The sequence below is a fragment of the Dermacentor andersoni genome, chromosome 10 (genome assembly GCF_023375885.2).
Source record: "Dermacentor andersoni chromosome 10, qqDerAnde1_hic_scaffold, whole genome shotgun sequence".
In the NCBI taxonomy this organism is placed as follows: domain Eukaryota; kingdom Metazoa; phylum Arthropoda; class Arachnida; order Ixodida; family Ixodidae; genus Dermacentor; species Dermacentor andersoni.
The window spans coordinates 26,508,147-26,523,692 of record NC_092823.1 but is presented as its reverse complement, the minus strand read 5'-3'; the positions used below and the strand labels follow the sequence as shown (position 1 = coordinate 26,523,692).

The 15,546-nt window shown below is 46.4% G+C and overlaps 16 non-coding genes across 16 annotated transcripts; all 16 read right to left on the bottom strand.

Moving 5' to 3' along the window:
* Positions 1-256: 256 nt before the first annotated feature.
* TRNAG-UCC (transfer RNA glycine (anticodon UCC)) lies at positions 257-328 on the bottom strand. Its single transcript has one exon. It is a non-coding gene; the product is annotated as a tRNA-Gly (tRNA).
* A 279-nt stretch (positions 329-607) lies between these two features.
* Positions 608-679, bottom strand: TRNAG-UCC (transfer RNA glycine (anticodon UCC)). Its single transcript has one exon. It is a non-coding gene; the product is annotated as a tRNA-Gly (tRNA).
* Positions 680-959: 280 nt separating this feature from the next.
* Positions 960-1,031, bottom strand: TRNAG-UCC (transfer RNA glycine (anticodon UCC)). The gene has a single exon. It is a non-coding gene; the product is annotated as a tRNA-Gly (tRNA).
* Positions 1,032-1,311: 280 nt separating this feature from the next.
* Positions 1,312-1,383, bottom strand: TRNAG-UCC (transfer RNA glycine (anticodon UCC)). Its single transcript has one exon. It is a non-coding gene; the product is annotated as a tRNA-Gly (tRNA).
* Positions 1,384-1,663: 280 nt separating this feature from the next.
* On the bottom strand, positions 1,664-1,735 carry TRNAG-UCC (transfer RNA glycine (anticodon UCC)). Its single transcript has one exon. It is a non-coding gene; the product is annotated as a tRNA-Gly (tRNA).
* A 631-nt stretch (positions 1,736-2,366) lies between these two features.
* TRNAG-UCC (transfer RNA glycine (anticodon UCC)) lies at positions 2,367-2,438 on the bottom strand. Its single transcript has one exon. It is a non-coding gene; the product is annotated as a tRNA-Gly (tRNA).
* Positions 2,439-2,719: 281 nt separating this feature from the next.
* On the bottom strand, positions 2,720-2,791 carry TRNAG-UCC (transfer RNA glycine (anticodon UCC)). Its single transcript has one exon. It is a non-coding gene; the product is annotated as a tRNA-Gly (tRNA).
* A 280-nt stretch (positions 2,792-3,071) lies between these two features.
* On the bottom strand, positions 3,072-3,143 carry TRNAG-UCC (transfer RNA glycine (anticodon UCC)). The gene has a single exon. It is a non-coding gene; the product is annotated as a tRNA-Gly (tRNA).
* Positions 3,144-3,423: 280 nt separating this feature from the next.
* On the bottom strand, positions 3,424-3,495 carry TRNAG-UCC (transfer RNA glycine (anticodon UCC)). The gene has a single exon. It is a non-coding gene; the product is annotated as a tRNA-Gly (tRNA).
* Positions 3,496-3,774: 279 nt separating this feature from the next.
* TRNAG-UCC (transfer RNA glycine (anticodon UCC)) lies at positions 3,775-3,846 on the bottom strand. The gene has a single exon. It is a non-coding gene; the product is annotated as a tRNA-Gly (tRNA).
* Positions 3,847-4,125: 279 nt separating this feature from the next.
* TRNAG-GCC (transfer RNA glycine (anticodon GCC)) lies at positions 4,126-4,197 on the bottom strand. The gene has a single exon. It is a non-coding gene; the product is annotated as a tRNA-Gly (tRNA).
* A 982-nt stretch (positions 4,198-5,179) lies between these two features.
* On the bottom strand, positions 5,180-5,251 carry TRNAG-UCC (transfer RNA glycine (anticodon UCC)). The gene has a single exon. It is a non-coding gene; the product is annotated as a tRNA-Gly (tRNA).
* Positions 5,252-5,530: 279 nt separating this feature from the next.
* Positions 5,531-5,602, bottom strand: TRNAG-UCC (transfer RNA glycine (anticodon UCC)). Its single transcript has one exon. It is a non-coding gene; the product is annotated as a tRNA-Gly (tRNA).
* A 280-nt stretch (positions 5,603-5,882) lies between these two features.
* On the bottom strand, positions 5,883-5,954 carry TRNAG-UCC (transfer RNA glycine (anticodon UCC)). The gene has a single exon. It is a non-coding gene; the product is annotated as a tRNA-Gly (tRNA).
* Positions 5,955-11,512: 5,558 nt separating this feature from the next.
* TRNAG-UCC (transfer RNA glycine (anticodon UCC)) lies at positions 11,513-11,584 on the bottom strand. The gene has a single exon. It is a non-coding gene; the product is annotated as a tRNA-Gly (tRNA).
* A 279-nt stretch (positions 11,585-11,863) lies between these two features.
* TRNAG-UCC (transfer RNA glycine (anticodon UCC)) lies at positions 11,864-11,935 on the bottom strand. Its single transcript has one exon. It is a non-coding gene; the product is annotated as a tRNA-Gly (tRNA).
* Positions 11,936-15,546: the final 3,611 nt, after the last annotated feature.

Here is a 15,546-nt window from a genome sequence, read left to right as displayed (position 1 = left end):
CTACTTAAGCTGTTAATTGCAACAACAGTGTCGACACAGCCGGAATGAAATGACGCCAAGTGCGCGCAATGCATTAATAAGCCAGAAGGAGTGCCTTCGCATTATGGAAATGTAGGAGTGCATTGCTTTTTTTTTTCTTTTTCATGAGAGAACATCACGCTTACCACGAATAAAAGTAAAGGTAAATTTCACACGTGCCAACTGATAACGTGTATAGATACGGGGAGCTGACGTGTGGGCATGTGCACAAAATGGTTGCGTCGACCGGGAATCGAACCCGGGTCAACTGCTTGGAAGGCAGCTATGCTAACTGCTATACCACCGACGCGTGTTTCCGGTTTTTTGAAGCAGTCCTACCTAAGTTGTTAATTGCAAGAACAGTGTCGGCACAGCCGGAATGAAATGACGCCAAGTACACGGAATGCATTAATTAGCCAGATGGAGTGCCTTCGCATTATGGTAATCTAAGTGTACTGCGTTTTTTTTTATTTTTCACGATAGAACTTCGCGCTTACCACGAATAAAATTAAAGGTAAATTTCACACATGCCAACTGATAACGTGTATAGATACGGGGAGCTGACGTGTGGGCATGTGCACAAAATATGTGCGTCGGCCGAGAATCAAACCCGGGTCAACTGCTTGGAAGGCAGCTATGCTAACCACTATACCACCGACGCGTGTTTCCGCTTTTTTGAAGCAGTCCTACTTCAGCTGTTAATTGCAACAACAGTGTCGACACAGCCGGAATGAAATGACGCCAAGTGCACGCAATGCATTAATAAGCCAGAAGGAGTGCCTTCGCATTATGGAAATGTAGGAGTGCATTGCTTTTTTTTTCTTTTTCATGAGAGAACATCGCGCTTACCACGAATAAAAGTAAAGGTAAATTTCACACGTGCCAACTGATAACGTGTATAGATACGGGGAGCTGACGTGTGGGCATGTGCACAAAATGGTTGCGTCGGCCGGGAATCGAAACCGGTTCAACTGCTTGGAAGGCAGCTATGCTAACCACTATACCACCGACGCGTGTTTCCGATTTTTTGAAGCAGTCCTACTTAAGTTGTTAATTGCAAGAACAGTGTCGACACAGCCGGAATGAAATGACGCCAAGTGAACGGAATGCATTAATTAGCCAGATGGAGTGCCTTCGCATTATGGTAATCTAAGTGTACTGCTTCTTTTTTTTCTTTTTCACGATAGAACTTGGCGCTTACCACGAATAAAAGTAAAGGTAAATTTCACACGTGCCAACTGATAGCGTGTATAGATACGGGCAGCTGACGTGTGGGCATGTGCACAAAATGTTTGCGTCGGCCGGGAATCGAACCCAGGTCAACTGCTTGGAAGGCAGCTATGCTAACCACTATACCACCGACGCGTGTTTCCGGTTTTTTTGAAGCAGTCCTACTTAAGCTGTTATTTGCAACAACAGTGTCGACACAGCCGGAAAGAAATGACGCCAAGAGCCCGGAATGCATTGATTAGCCAGATGGAGTGCCTTCGCATTATGGAGATCTAGGAGTGCATTCCTTTTTTTTCTTTTTCACGAGAGAACTTCGCGCTTATCACGAATAAAAGTAAAGGTAAATTTCACACGTGCCCACTGATAACGTGTATAGATACGGGGAGCTGACGTGTGGGCATGTGCACAAAATGTTTGCGTCGGCCGGGAATCGAACCCGGGTCAACTGCTTGGAAGGCAGCTATGCTAACCACTATACTACCGACGCGTGTTTCCGATTTTTTGAAGCAGTCCTACTTAAGTTGTTAATTGCAAGAACAGTGTCGACACAGCCGGAATGAAATGACGCCAAGTGCACGGAATGCATTAATTAGCCAGATGGAGTGCCTTCGCATTATGGTAATCTAAGTGTACTGCTTCTTTTTTTTTCTTTTTCACGATAGAACTTGGCGCTTACCACGAATAAAAGTAAAGGTAAATTTCACACGTGCCAACTGATAACGTGTATAGATACGGGCAGCTGACGTGTGGGCATGTGCACAAAATATTTGCGTCGGCCGGGAATCAAACCCGGGTCAACTGCTTGGAAGGCAGCTATGCCAACCACTATACCACTGACGCGTGTTTCAGGTTTTTTGAAGCATTCCTACTTAAGTTGTTAATTGCAAGAACAGTGTCGACACAGCCGGAATGAAATGACACCAAGTGCACAGAATGCATTAATTAGCCAGATGGAGTGCCTTCGCATTATGGTAATCTAAATGTACTGCATCTGTTTTTCTTTTTCACGATAGAACTTGGCGCTTACCACGAATAAAATTAAAGGTAAATTTCACACATGCCAACTGATAACGTGTATAGATACGGGGAGCTGACGTGTGGGCATGTGCATAAATATGTGCGTCGGCCGGGAATCAAACCCGGGTCAACTGCTTGGAAGGCAGCTATGCTAACCACTATACCACCGACGCGTGTTTCCGGTTTTTTGAAGCAGTCCTACTTAAGTTGTTAATTGCAAGAACAGTGTCGACACAGCCGGAATGAAATGACGCCAAGTGCACGGAATGCAATAATTAGCCAGATGGAGTGCCTTGGCATTATGGTAATCTAAGTGTATACGCGTTTTTTTTTTCTTTTTCACGATAGAGCTTGGCGCTTACCACGAATAAAAGTAAAGGTAAATTTCACACGTGCCAACTGATAACGTGTATAGATACGGGCAGCTGACGTGTGGGCATCTGCACAAAATATGTGCGTCGGCCGAGAATCAAACCCGGGTCAACTGCTTGGAAGGCAGCTATGCTAACCACTATACCACCGACGCGTGTTTCCGCTTTTTTGAAGCAGTCCTACTTCAGCTGTTAATTGCAACAACAGTGTCGACACAGCCGGAATGAAATGACGCCAAGTGCACGCAATGCATTAATAAGCCAGAAGGAGTGCCTTCGCATTATGGAAATGTAGGAGTGCATTGCTTTTTTTTTCTTTTTCATGAGAGAACATCGCGCTTACCACGAATAAAAGTAAAGGTAAATTTCACACGTGCCAACTGATAACGTGTATAGATACGGGGAGCTGACGTGTGGGCATGTGCACAAAATGGTTGCGTCGGCCGGGAATCGAAACCGGTTCAACTGCTTGGAAGGCAGCTATGCTAACCACTATACCACCGACGCGTGTTTCCGGCTTTTTGAAGTAGTCCTACTTAAGTTGTTAATTGCAAGAACGGTGTCGACACAGCCGGAATGAAATGACGCCAAGTGCACGGAATGCATTAATTAGCCAGATGGAGTGCCTTCGCATTATGGTAATCTAAGTGTACTGCTTCTTTTTTTTCTTTTTCACGATAGAACTTGGCGCTTACCACGAATAAAAGTAAAGGTAAATTTCACACGTGCGAACTGATAGCGTGTATAGATACGGGCAGCTGACGTGTGGGCATGTGCACAAAATGTTTGCGTCGGCCGGGAATCGAACCCAGGTCAACTGCTTGGAAGGCAGCTATGCTAACCACTATACCACCGACGCGTGTTTCCGGTTTTTTGAAGCAGTCCTACTTAAGCTGTTAATTGCAACAACAGTGTCGACACAGCCGGAATTAAATGACGCCAAGTGCACGGAATGCAATAATTAGCCAGATGGAGTGCCTTCGCATTATGGTAATCTATGTGTACTGCGTTTTTTTTTCTATTTCACGATACAACTTCGCGCTTATCACGAATAAAAGTAAAGGTAAATTTCACACGTGCCCACTGATAACGTGTATAGATACGGGGAGCTGACGTGTGGGCATGTGCACAAAATGTTTGCGTCGACCGGGAATCGAACCCGGGTCAACTGCTTGGAAGGCAGCTATGCTAACCACTATACTACCGACGCGTGTTTCCGATTTTTTGAAGCAGTCCTACTTAAGTTGTTAATTGCAAGAACAGTGTCGACACAGCCGGAATTAAATGACGCCAAGTGCACGGAATGCAATAATTAGCCAGATGGAGTGCCTTCGCATTATGGTAATCTATGTGTACTGCGTTTTTTTTTCTATTTCACGATACAACTTCGCGCTTACCACGAATAAAATTAAAGGTAAATTTCACACGTGCCAACTGATAACGTGTATAGATACAGGGAGCTGACGTGTGGGCATGTGCACAAAATATTTGCGTCGGCCGGGAATCAAACCCGGGTCAACTGCTTGGCAGGCAGCTATGCTAACCACTATACCACCGACGCGTGTTTCCGGTTTTTTGAAGCAGTCCTACTTAAGTTGTTAATTGCAAGAACAGTGTCGACACAGCCGGAATGAAATGACGCCAAGTGCACGGAATGCATTAATTAGCCAGATGGAGTGCCTTCGCATTATGGTAATCTAAGTGTACTGCTTCTTTTTTTTCTTTTTCACGATAGAACTTGGCGCTTACCACGAATAAAAGTAAAGGTAAATTTCACACGTGCCAACTGATAACGTGTATAGATACGGGCAGCTGACGTGTGGGCATGTGCACAAAATATTTGCGTCGGCCGGGAATCAAACCCGGGTCAACTGCTTGGAAGGCAGCTATGCCAACCACTATACCACTGACGCGTGTTTCAGGTTTTTTGAAGCATTCCTACTTAAGTTGTTAATTGCAAGAACAGTGTCGACACAGCCGGAATGAAATGACGCCAAGTGCACGGAACGCATTAATTAGCCAGATGGAGTGCCTTCGCATTATGGTAATCTAAGTGTACTGCGTTTTTTTTTCTTTGTCACGATAGAACTTCGCGCTTACCACGAATAAAATTAAAGGAAAATTTCACACATGCCAACTGATAACGTGTATAGATACGGGGAGCTGACGTGTGGGCATGTGCACAAAATATGTGCGTCGGCCGAGAATCAAACCCGGGTCAACTGTTGGAAGGCAGCTATGTTAACCACTATACCACCGACGCGTGCTTCCGGTTTTTTGCAGCAGTCCCACTTAAGCTGTTAATTGCAACAACAGTGTCGACACAGCCGGAATGAAATGACGCCAAGTGCGCGCAATGCATTAATTAGCCAGAAGGAGTGCCTTCGCATTATGGAAATCTAGGAGTGCATTGCTTTTTTTTTCTTTTTCATGAGAGAACTTCGCGCTTACCACGAATAAAAGTGAAGGTAAATTTCACACGTGCCAACTGATAACGTGTATAGATACGGGGAGCTGACGTGTGGGCATGTGCACAAAATGTTTGCGTCGGCCGAGAATCAAACCCGGGTCAACTGCTTGGAAGGCAGCTATGTTAACCACTATACCACCGACGCGTGCTTCCGGTTTTTTGCAGCATTCCTACTTAAGCTGTTAATTGCAACAACAGTGTCGACACAGCCGGAATGAAATGACGCCAAGTGCGCGCAATGCATTAATTAGCCAGAAGGAGTGCCTTCGCATTATGGTAATCTAAATGTACTGCATCTGTTTTTCTTTTTCACGATAGAACTTGGCGCTTACCACGAATAAAAGTGAAGGTAAATTTCACACATGCCAACTGATAACGTGTATAGATACGGGGAGCTGACGTGTGGGCATGTGCACAAAATATGTGCGTCGGCCGGGAATCGAACCCGGGTCAACTGCTTGGAAGGCAGCTATGCTAACCGCTATACCACCGACGCGTGTTTCCGGTTTTTTGAAGCAGTCCTACCTAAGTTGTTAATTGCAAGAACAGTGTCGGCACAGCCGGAATGAAATGACGCCAAGTACACGGAATGCAATAATTAGCCAGATGGAGTGCCTTCGCATTATGGTAATCTAAGTGTATACGCGTTTTTTTTTCCTTTTCACGATAGAGCTTGGCGCTTACCACGAATAAAAGTAAAGGTAAATTTCACACGTGCCAACTGATAACGTGTATAGATACGGGCAGCTGACGTGTGGGCATGTGCACAAAATGTTTGCGTCGGCCGGGAATCGAACCCAGGTCAACTGCTTGGAAGGCAGCTATGCTAACCACTATACCACCGACGCTTTTTTTTTTTTTTTCTTTATTGCCAATCCTCGACATGTCACCACAACACACATTCCTTAAATGATATACACAGAAACGAAAGAAAAAGACAAAAAGGAAATAATGAATACAAAAACGGAACAAGAAACAGTAATATACACATTCGTTGCCGTCCGCTACTGTGGCATGACATTGTCGTATTAAAATTCCTTGAGCGCTGTCAGGGGTTCAACCCTCGGCAGCCACTCAGGAACAGGCTGTTGCAACTTCTGCACTTCTACATATTTTTGCATACATTCTCGAAAGTATAAACGCGCCGGTCGGGCATCCGGGTCACAATGGTAGCCCGCCATTCTTGCGCGCCATAAACAGTGGAGGCCTGTTAGCATGATAAGGTCGTACGGGAATCCTTCGTCATCATTAACTGCCAGAAACCTGATTCCGTGTGGATCTATCGGTAACTCCTTTTTCAAAGTCCTTTGCAACACGTCCCAGAAGAAAACCCCCTCCCAACAGTGGATGAAGACATGATCTATGCTTTCCGGTTTTTTACAAATGAGGCAGTGGGTTCCCCACGGCATGTAGAACCCACGTTGTTCCAGGAAAATTTTAACAGATAAGGTACCGGTATGTAATTTAAAGAAGAAAGATTTCGTGGCTGGTTGAACTGGCATCATCTTCACCCTTTTCAAGACGTCTAGGCCTGGGCCTCCATTGTACACGGCTCTGTACATGGGTACAAGCAATACACTATCACACAAATCACGGTATAACTTTTTCCGTTTTGCATTCCACAAATATTCACTTGAAAAACGAACACGCAAAAAAGAAACACTATCAACTATTTCCCGAAAGAACCCACGGACAGATCCTGGCATTATTTCAGTACCTACTACAAACTCGGGAAGTGATCTTGAAAGCCTCATTTGGATCACCGTGCGCAGAAATGGGTCGTTTGTATCTCGAAAGAAGAAGAATCTATTCACCAGTTGACGCAAGAAAAGGTGCGCCAACCCCAGACCACCATCCTTCACGCGTCGGAAGAGATTATCTCGGCTGCATCGCTCCCAGCTCGATGCCCACACGAATACAGCGAACACGCGGTGCACTTTCTGCACATTAATCCGAGAGCACTGTAGGACCTGCATCACGTACCAGATCTTTGTCACGAGAAACGTGTTGCACGCTGTAGCTCGCGCGAACATGGACAAGTGAACGGCGTTCCATCGGTCGGCTTTTTCTTTTACTTCTTTTGTTCGCTCCTTCCAGTATTCGCTACTGTCCTTGTAGGCATCAAGGGGTGCGCCAAGGTACTTAACTGGCGTCGTGACCCAGGTTACGTTGGAAAAGTGGTCTGGTGTGGACGCCCATTCCCCGTGCCAAAACCCCAAACATTTCTGCCAGTTCACGAAGCTATTAGTGGCATTACCAAACTGTCTGACGATACTCACTGCGTTCAATACACTTTGCGTATCTTTACAACATACAGCCACATCGTCAGCATATGCCAATAACTTCACCTCTGCTGCTTGGAGGCAAAATCCCTTAATGTATTCATTTTCAATGATGGCCTGACATAGCGTTTCTATGTAAACACAAAACAGGAGTGGGCTGAGTGGACAACCCTGGCGAACGGAGCGCTTCACGTTAATGGGGGCCCCCAGCATTTGATTAATTATAAGTCTCGTATAGCAACTCCGGTACGCCATGGTCACCCCCTCAGTGATTATGTGGCCAAAATTAACATGTTGAAGGATGGTGAGCAATATCTCGTGAGAAACACAGTCAAATGCTTTCTCCAAGTCTAGCTGGAGGATCGCAACTGCCTCACACATGGCATCACAACACTCCAGCACACACTTCAACTTATGAATGTTAGTAAAGATGGTTCTTCCGCGAATTCCACACGTCTGGTGTGGGCCGACTACATCCTTAATGACTGACTGCATACGCCGTGCCAACACCTTCATCAATATTTTGTAGTCGCAATTAGTAAGCGCAATGGGTCTGTATGATGAAAGTTGCTTGAGCTTTTCGGTGTCTTCTGTTTTCGGTATTAGTACGGTATGGGACTGGCCAAAGGATGGTGGAAGTATTTTCAGTTCGTATGCTTCGTTGTAAACGGCGGTTAAGATATGAGCTAGGTGGCCTTTAAAAGATTTGTACCAGGCGGCACAAAGACCGTCTGGACCTGGCGACTTGCCAGGATTCAGGTCTTCGATGGCCTTCATCACTTCATGTTCTGTTAATGGTCGTTCTAAGGTTTCTTTAACTTCAGACGACAGCTGTGGCATTCGTTGCAAAAATAAATTATTGAAATCGTGCATGTTGACAGGCCTGAATGCAAAAAGTTTTTTGTAATGCTCAAGGAACGCATGCCCTATGTTATTGTTATCGGTTAATACCACCCCTTCATATTCAATGGCCTCAATCTGCTTACGTCTGGAATGTTTTTTTTCTAGTCCCATCGCTCTTTTCGTTGGCGTTTCCCCGCATGTTAGTCTTTCTGCTCTAGCACGCACGAGTGCGCCTCGATAGCGTTCTTCGTCGAACACTTCGAGCTTTTTCTTAACAGCGCGCATATCGTCTTGATAAGCGCCCGGTTGCTTGCATTCCAGCGTCGCCAATTTTGCCAGCAATGTTTTTAAATCCTTTTCACTGGCCTTTTCTTCATAACGCAGTACGCTACTTCTTTCAATTGCTTTCATTTTGATGGTTTGCTTCAACAACTCCCATTCCTCGCCAAACTTTATAGAACTATCCGTTGCAAAAGAATTCAGAGCAGCCACTACCTTTTCATTAAAAGTTTCATCTCGTAGCAGCTCAGAATTCATTTTCCACAGTTCCCAAACGAATTTGTTTCGTTCTTTCTTGCTGCCTACCCTGCATTTTACCAGGCAGTGATCCGAGAATGATATGGCCGTAACTGCATAGCACTGGCATTTTTCTACCAAATCGTATGATAGATAGATCCGGTCTAATCGTGCGTGACTTGTGCCCTGAAAGTGAGTGTACATCACGTCTCGGTCAGCCCGAAAACACTCAGCGACATCTTCTAATTCGAACTCATGTATAATTTGTGCGAGGATATCGCTGCTTTTGTCATAAACTACGCGTCGCGTAGACCTATCCTCAGCATTCAATACGCAGTTGAAATCCCCTACACAGGCTATTGTTTTTTGCACAGAGAAGTGATGCTTTAGGTTCAAAAAGAAAGTTGCCCTCTCTTGCACTGTATTAGGTGCATAAATGCACAACACGCGCCATTTGACATCGCAATAACTGAAATCACAAACGACAAGTCGACCGGAAGTGCACGAGAAGTAACCGTCAATAACCAGTCCTGGAAGCTTCCTCACGAACAACACACATCCCGCCGAAGTCCCTAAGGCGTGGCTCACTACCGTATAGTAGTTGTACGTGAACCTTTGCACCATGCTCCCGGTCTCCTCCTCGCCGTCTACCTTGGTTTCTTGCACGGCTAAAACGTCGAGGTCGTGGTCCACTAGTAGTCTGTAAACCTGACTCTGTTTCTTTTTGGCGGCCAGACCTCGAACGTTTAGCGTGCCGAGGCTAAGCGACGGGTTGGTAGCCATTACTGATTTAAACGGGAGGGGAGAAGGCCCGGAGCATGGTGCTCACCTTAACGTCTAGCTGACCGCTAGACGCCTCCGTGGCCATCCGGTGGCCGTCGTCCGAGTTCGTCTTTGGTCGGCTTCGGGGTGAGCCTGCGGTCAGCCTCCAAGTTCGGCTTAGGCTTGATGGTGGAGCGCCTTCCGGGTAGCGTCTTAGCGGGTGGTGGCTCGGAGTCACCGCCGGCCTTTCCGTCGACTTTCTCCTCGTGCTGCAGGGATCTCTTGACCGGTGCCGAGACGGATTCGACGCGGGCGCTAGCATGGGTCGCGTTGTCGTCCGCCTCTGCCTGCGTTGCATCCGTAGCTCGCTGGTGGCTCTCATTTTCTTGCGGGGCCGTCTGCACGCTCTCGACTGTAGCTGCTGGTTCCTTAGGGGGAGGGATATTATTCCTTCCTGCTTCGGCCTGCTTGGTCGTCGCGCTCGTTTCTGCCGCCACGTTGCTGTTTCCAGCACCCTTGGCCGCTTCCTCCGCCTCGGTCACGTCCATCATATGTTCTGATGCCGACGGCTCGCTCTGCGCCGAGCCCGCGGCTACTGCGTAAGAGCGTACACAGTCCGCGTCGTTGTGTCCAAAAAGCCTGCACCGGGAACAACGGGGAACCTTGCATTCTCGTCGAACGTGGCCACAGCCCCGGCAGCGTAGGCACTGCATGGGGCGACCTGGGGCTACCACCAGCGCAAGCTCGCCGGCGACGCGGATCTGGTGGGGCAGGTCGTCAACTTTCATTCCGGCTCTCAGCTGCAGCAGCACTGCTCGGGTCGTCGAGCCCTTGTCGGAAACGCCATCCACTCGCCAGCGCTCCCGGGTCACTTCCGTCACTTTGCCGAAGGAGGCCAGCGCGGTCTTGACGTCTTCGTCGTCCACCCCATGCAGAAGCCAGTGGATACGAAGCTTCACCTGTTGTTCCTTGGGGTCGATGACCAGGCAGCGACGCCCCTTCACCTGTAGCTCCTTCAGGGCAGCCAGCTTTTCGGCAGCCTCGGCTGTCTTCATAGTCACCGCCCATACATGGTTGATTTGGTATGCTCCAAGGGCGACGACGCCAGAGAGCATACCAACAGCTTGAAGCGCGTCCCGGAAATCTTCCACACGGAACGGGCGAACACGAGCGTCGCCGTGCAAAAAAACTGTATTTAAAACAATGCGTCCTGTAGGTAGCCGAGGCAAAATAATCTGGAAATCCTTATCTTCCTCCGTCGAAAGCCTGTTGCCGCGGCTAACAGCCGCATATGCCGCTCCATTGGAGCCCATGATCCTACGATCCGTTTAGCTCGGGAGCCGGAAGCAGAATGTACTATACCACCGACGCGTGTTTCCGGTTTTTTGAAGCAGTCCTACTTAAGCTGTTAATTGCAACAACAGTGTCGACACAGACGGAAAGAAATGACGCCAAGAGCACGGAATGCATTGATTAGACAGATGGAGTGCCTTCGCATTATGGAACTCTAGGAGTGCATTCCTTTTTTTTTCTTTTTCACGAGAGAACTTCGCGCTTATCACGAATAAAAGTAAAGGTAAATTTCACACGTGCCCACTGATAACGTGTATAGATACGGGGAGCTGACGTGTGGGCATGTGCACAAAATATTTGCGTCGGCCGGGAATCAAACCCGTGTCAACTGCTTGGAAGGCAGCTATGCTAACCACTATATCACTGACGCGTGTTTCAGGTTTTTTGAAGCATTCCTACTTAAGTTGTTAATTGCAAGAACAGTGTTGACACAGCCGGAATGAAATGACGCCAAGTGCACGGAATGCATTAATTAGCCAGATGGAGTGCCTTCGCATTATGGTAATCTAAGTGTACTGCTTCTTTTTTTTCTTTTTCACGATAGAACTTGGCGCTTACCACGAATAAAAGTAAAGGTAAATTTCACACGTGCCAACTGATAGCGTGTATAGATACGGGCAGCTGACGTGTGGGCATGTGCACAAAATGTTTGCGTCGGCCGGGAATCGAACCCAGGTCAACTGCTTGGAAGGCAGCTATGCTAACCACTATAGCACCGACGCGTGTTTCCGGTTTTTTGATGCAGTCCTACTTAAGCTGTTAATTGCAACAACAGTGTCGACACAACCGGAAAGAAATGACGCCAAAAGCCCGGAATGCATTGATTAGCCAGATGGAGTGCCTTCGCATTATGGAAATATAGGAGTGCATTCCTTTTTTTTCTTTTTCACGAGAGAACTTCGCGCTTATCACGAATAAAAGTAAAGGTAAATTTCACACGTGCCCACTGATAACGTGTATAGATACGGGGAGCTGACGTGTGGGCATGTGCACAAAATGTTTGCGTCGGCCGGGAATCGAACCCGGGTCAACTGCTTGGAAGGCAGCTATGCTAACCACTATACTACCGACGCTTTTTTTTTCTTTATTTCCTGTTTTGAGAACTGTACATATAGGATATACAAAACACGAATTCAATCTCTGAATTCAACATATGCAGTGATGTCAAAAAGAGGAACCGCTGCGCATTCAAATGTGGAGCTTAGTTAAAAATGCTTGATCATCACTAGCTGATCAAGGATAGGTAGCCAGTGTGGTGGCTCTGTTTGGGTTTTTAAGACTTCGCGCACATAAATAATATCGTCAATGAAATAGTCCCTGGCTGGTCTTAGATTCAGCTCCTCATTTCTTGCAGCCATACTAGTCTTCCACACGCTGTGCATACAGAGGAGCATCACCATATCACATGGTACGCCCTCTATGTCAGTCACCGGCAAGAACTTAATACCAAAAGTGGTCAACGGCAAATCCTTCTTAATTGTTCGCTGGAGAATGTCCCACAGAAATACTGAATCCCAGCAGTCTAGGAATATGTGCTCTATTGTTTCAGGCTTTTGGCAAATGTTGCAGTTAACGCCCCAAGGAAGGAAGAATCCTTTCTCTTGGAGCCACGGCTTGACAGGGAGCGTACCAGTGTGCAGACAAAAGAAAAATGATTTAGTGGTCGCCTTCACAGGCATCTTTTTCACCCGGTTCAATACGTCCTTCTCGCGTCCTAAGTTATACAGAGCTCGGTACACAGGCACTGGGCACATAATATCTAATAAGTCTTTATACAATCGTTTTCGTTTTGCAGTATGCAAGTAATCTGCGGAAAAATGTGCACTGAGGAGGCGATAAGCATTCACCACCTCTGACCAGAAGCCTTTGATCGCTTCCTTAGGTCCAGCATGTGACGTCACAATGTAATCGGGCAACGCATCACACAATCGCCATTGAATTACGGATCGCAAAAAACCATCTCTTTGGTCTCGTAAAAAGCAAAATCTTGAAACTACCTGCTTTAGGAATAAATGAGATAGGCCCAAGCCTCCTTTGCGCATGGGATGGAACAAGTTTAAACGAGTTGTGCGCTCCCATGACGATCCCCATATATAAACAGCAAAAATTCGGTGCAATTTCTGCACGCATACTCTGGACATACATAAAACTTGCAGTAGGTAGAACAGCTTTGCTACCAGAAACAAATTACACACTGTTGCACGTCCGAACATAGACAGGTTGTGACCACCCCACTTCACCGTCTGTGCTTTGACTCGTTCTATTTCACCTACCCAATGCATTTTTGCATCACGATAGTGTTCCAATGGGACTCCTAGATATCGAGAGGGATTCTGGATGAATTTGATATTTTCCACATAAGCAGGCGTACTTTCCCATTCTCCGTGCCAAAAACCGATGCTTTTCTGCCAGCTTATGGCACTACCAGTAAGACTACAAAACATTTTCGCATCTTTGACTGCCTCAACAATGCTGTCTTGGTCGCCACAAAAAATTGCTATGTCATCAGCATATGACAGGATTTTAACTTCGTGCATATGCAGTCGGAATCCATTGATCTTCTCGTTGTGCAACACCTTTAAACAGAATGGCTCTAGAAAAATGGCGAAAAGCAAGGGCGAGGCCGGGCATCCCTGACGTACACTCGACCGAACCGGTATACTAGCACTCAGCTTGTTATTAATTATGAGCCTTGCACTGCAGTCCGCGTATGCCATTCGCATCCCTTCTTGAATAACTTTTCCAATGTTGATGTGTTCGAGCAGAGCAAACAATATGCTGTGGGCAACCTTATCGAAGGCTTTCTCTAGGTCTAACTGTACCATGGCCACGTGTCCGCGGGTTACGTCACAGCACTCGAGAACGCTTCTCGCTGTGTGGATGTTGGTTAATATCGTTCTCCCCTTAACACCACATGTCTGATGTGGGCCAACCACAGAAGTAATAACTGACTGGAGCCTTTTGGCCAGGACCTTCATGTACACCTTATAATCAACGTTCGTGAGACTAATTGGTCGATATGCTTCGACCGACTGCAACTTGGCAGGCTCATCAGTCTTTGGTATCAGGACAATATGGCTGGAACTGAAAGATGGAGGCAGGCGTTTAACTTCGTACGCTTCAGTTATGATGTTGTAGAGTATTTCCGCCATTTGACGCTTGAAAAACTTGTAAAAGCTAGGCCCTAGGCCATCGGGCCCCGGAGCCTTTGTCTTACTAAGCTCATCGATTGCTCGTTCTAACTCTTCAATAATTATAGGTTTCTCGAGTTCCGTCTTTACTTCGTCCTGCAGTACTGGCACGAGTGGCAAAAGATGTGTCTTGAACTCCTCAGTTATTTCTACTTTACTGTTAAACAAGTCAGAATACCTTTCTTCGAATGCGCTTCGGATGGTTTCTTGATCACGTGAAAGAACGCCGCGATAGCAAATTTCTTTGATTTGTTTCTTTGTCGCATATCTCTTTTCGTCTCCGAGTGCTCGTTTCGTCGGGGCTTCATCTAACCAGATGCGCTCGGCGCGTGATCTGATGACCGCTGCCTCGTATCTTTCAGTCTGAATGGCTTCCAGCTGCTCTTTTGTTTCTTTGATTTCAGTCGTAAAATGCCCAGGGACTGCGCTTTCAACATCTACAAGATACTTCAGCGTACTGTTTAGTTCTATTTCTTGCTGTTTAGCCTGACGGCTTAAAACACACGCCCTTTGAATTGCCAAACTTTTCACCTCGCTTTTAAATTGATCCCACGCATAGAACCATTTTTTAGGCTCTCTCGCACGCAATTCTTTAATTTTTTCCGTTACTTCGTCCACGAATCTTTCGTCCTGTAGCAACTTGTCATTGAGCTTCCACAGCTGCCAATTAAATCGGTACTCCTTCACTTTTGATCCAATTGTGAACATCACTAAACTGTGGTCACTAAAGCTGACATGTTTAACCGTGTATTGATTACAAGTCGGTACCAGTTCCACGGACACATACGCCCTGTCGAGCCTTGCGTGACTCCGCCCTTGAAAATGAGTGAACATTACTTGGTGTTCACGTAGTACATCACCCACATCAACAAGGTCATACTCTTGAACGGTGGATCGGAGCATTTCTGCACTCTTGTCGTTCATGAACACATCTTTAGATGTATCCTCGGGCAAATATACACAATTAAAATCACCTAATAAAAGAATTCTCCTATCACAATTTATGAAGGTGGCCATATATTCAAAAAACACTTTTCGCTCATTTCCTTTGTTCGGGGCGTAAATACAGATAATTCTCCAGTCTACTTCATTGCAAGATAGGTCACACATAACTAATCGGCCATTATCGAGCGCTACTACAGTTTCTTCAATAATACCGACAGTGTTACGCAGAAAAATAACGCATCCTCCAGACTTCCCATTAGCATGACTAACACAAACACTGTAATTTGATTTAAACATTTCAACCATTCTATCCGTCTGTTCCTCACCTTCAATTTTTGTCTCCTGAACTGCAAGAATATCAATGTCATGGTCAATTAATAGCCTTTTAAGCTGAGCTTGCCGCTTTAAAAATTATGGGGTTTAACGTGCCAAAACCACTTTCTGATTATGAGGCACGCCGTAGTGGAGGACTCCGGAAATGTCGACCACCTGGGGATCTTTAACGTGCACCTAAATCTAAGTACACGGGTGCTTTCGCATTTCGCCCC